The following is a 2,500-nucleotide window of genomic DNA, read 5'->3' on the forward strand; positions in this document are numbered from 1 at the left end:
ATATAGGCCTACACTAGTACACATTTAGACATCTAGTGAAGGTCAAATACTCAGCAAAAACTGAAAGAGGAGGAGGAGGAGGAGGAGGAGGAGGAGGAGGAAAAATCTAAAAACTTTCTCTCTCTCTCTCTCTCTCTCTCTCTCTCTCTCTCTCTCTCTCTCATGCCAACTGGCGTGCCAATCGTGACGACACACGCACGCACGCACACACACACACACACACACACACACACACACACACACAGAGAGAGAGAGAGAGAGAGAGAGAGAGAGAGAGAGAGAGAGAGAGAGAGAGAGAGAGAGAGAATTTTGGCACTCACAATATCACATGTTAAGAACTATATTTGGACCAGACAGCAAGACGTATTGGGGAGGTAATTTCTCTCTCTCTCTCTCTCTCTCAATGACCTTGCATGCTAAAACAAGAAGAGGAAGAAGAAGAAGAAGGATATCAGTCTCTTTCTAATGAGTGTTTTTTTAGGGTCAAGGTACAGAGGAAGCGTCGAGTATCATCAGGGTCATAAAACTACCCCTGGAAATGCCCACAAAAACTCCTACGAAGGCCTTGTCGATTTAATCTAATCTAATTTAACTTAATCTAATCTACCCTAACCTAATCTAACCTAGCCTTACCTAACCTAATCTAACCCAGCCTTACCTAACCTAATCTAACCTAACCTAATCTAACCTAGCCTTACCTAACCTAATCTAACCCAGCCTTACCTAACCTAATCTAACCTAGCCTTACCTAACCTAATCTAACCTAACCTAATCTAACCTAGCCTTACCTAACCTAATCTAACCCAGCCTTACCTAACCTAATCTAACCCAGCCTTACCTAACCTAATCTAACCTAACCTAATCTAACCTAGCCTTACCTAACCTAATCTAACCTAACCTAACCCAGCCTTACTAACCTAATCTAACCCAGCCTTACCTAACCTAATCTAACTCAGCTCACTAACCTAATCTAACCTAACCTAATCTAACCTAGCCTAACCTAATCTAACCTAACCTAATCTAACCCAGCCTTACCTAACCTAATCTAACCTAACCTAATCTAACCTAGCCTTACCTAACCTAATCTAACCTAGCCTTACCTAACCAAATCTAACCTAACCTAATCTAACCTACCCTAATCTTACCTAATCTTACCTAACCTAATCTAACCTAGCCTTACCTAACCTAATCTAACCCAGCCTTACCTAACCTAATCTAACCCAGCCTTACCTAGCCTAATCTAACCTAGCCTAATATAACCTAGCCTTACCTAACCAAATCTAACCTAACCTAATCTAACCTACCCTAATCTTACCTAATCTTACCTAACCTAATCTAACCTAGCCTTACCTAGCCTAATCTAACCTAAACTAATCTAACCTAGTCTTACTAAACCAAATCTAACCTAACCTAATCTAACCTAACCTTATCTACCCTAATCTAACCTAATCCTAAGGTGTGTGTGTGTGTGTGTGTGTGTGTGTGTGTGTGTGTGTGTGTGTGTGTGTGTGTGTGTGTGTGTGTGTGTGTGTGTGTGTGTGTGTGTTCTTTTGTGTTAATGTTCTTTCATTCTTCCAAACCTCTTCAATATCTCCTCCTCCTCCTCCTCCTCCTAGTTCATCAGCCCTTCCTCCTCCTTCACCTTCTCTTCCTTTTGCTCCTCCTCCTCCTCCTCCTCCTCCTCCTCCTCCTTCTTTTCCTTACCGGCACTCTGATCGAAGTCACAAGATTCACAGGTGTGTCAAGGAAGCCATATGTGTGCGTGTGTGTGCGTGTGTGTGTGTGTGTGTGTGTGTGTGTGTGTGTGTGTGTGTGTGTGTGTGTGTGTGTGTGTGTGTTATTATTATTTTATTACATCTTTTAGTACCGTAAGTTCTCTCTCTCTCTCTCTCTCTCTCTCTCTCTCTCTCTCTCTCTCTCTCTGACGTAGCAATTAAGCAAGAAGAGAGGAGAAGGAGGAGAAGGAGGGAAGGGCAGGAGGAGGAGGAGGAGGAGGAGGAGGTTTTGAGAGTGCGCCAGGAATGCTAAAACTGACGGAGGTACTTCATCTCCTCCTCCTCCTCCTCCTCCTCCTCCTTTTCGTCATTTCTTCTTTCATTCTATCTGTATCTATCTATCTATCTATCTATCTATCTATCTATCTATCTATCTATCTCTTGTCAAACTATCACTAGGCCCATAACACTACGCATGGCAATACTACTAACACAACCTCTACCAAAGCCTTGTCAAATTTCCACTAGGCCCATAACACTACCCATGGCAATACTACTAACACAACCTCTACCAAAGCCTTGTCAAACTATCACTAGGCTCATAACACTACCCATGGCAATACTACTAACACAACCTCTACCAAAGCCTTGTCAAACTATCACTAGGCTCATAACACTACCCATGGCAATACTACTAACACAACCTCTACCAAAGCCTTGTCAAACTATCACTAGGCTCACAACACTACCCATGGCAATACTACTAACACAACCTCTACCAAAGC

General features: G+C 42.8%; 1 protein-coding gene and 1 long non-coding RNA gene across 7 annotated transcripts in view; one reads left to right on the forward strand and one right to left on the reverse strand.

Annotated features, from left to right (window-relative positions):
* LOC126995251 (excitatory amino acid transporter 2-like) overlaps window positions 1-2,500 on the forward strand; it is a 45,940-nt gene that overhangs the window by 4,872 nt on the left and 38,568 nt on the right. The gene's annotated exons all lie outside the window — the stretch shown is intronic.
* LOC126995255 (uncharacterized) overlaps window positions 2,070-2,500 on the reverse strand; it is a 1,696-nt gene continuing 1,265 nt past the window's right edge. For all 6 annotated transcript variants that reach the window (XR_007750180.1, XR_007750178.1, XR_007750176.1 and 3 more), the window contains one exon: window positions 2,070-2,500. This exon is cut by the window's right edge. This is a non-coding gene — a long non-coding RNA (uncharacterized LOC126995255).

Source organism: Eriocheir sinensis, chromosome 7, assembly GCF_024679095.1.
Source record: "Eriocheir sinensis breed Jianghai 21 chromosome 7, ASM2467909v1, whole genome shotgun sequence".
In the NCBI taxonomy this organism is placed as follows: Eukaryota; Metazoa; Arthropoda; class Malacostraca; order Decapoda; family Varunidae; genus Eriocheir; species Eriocheir sinensis.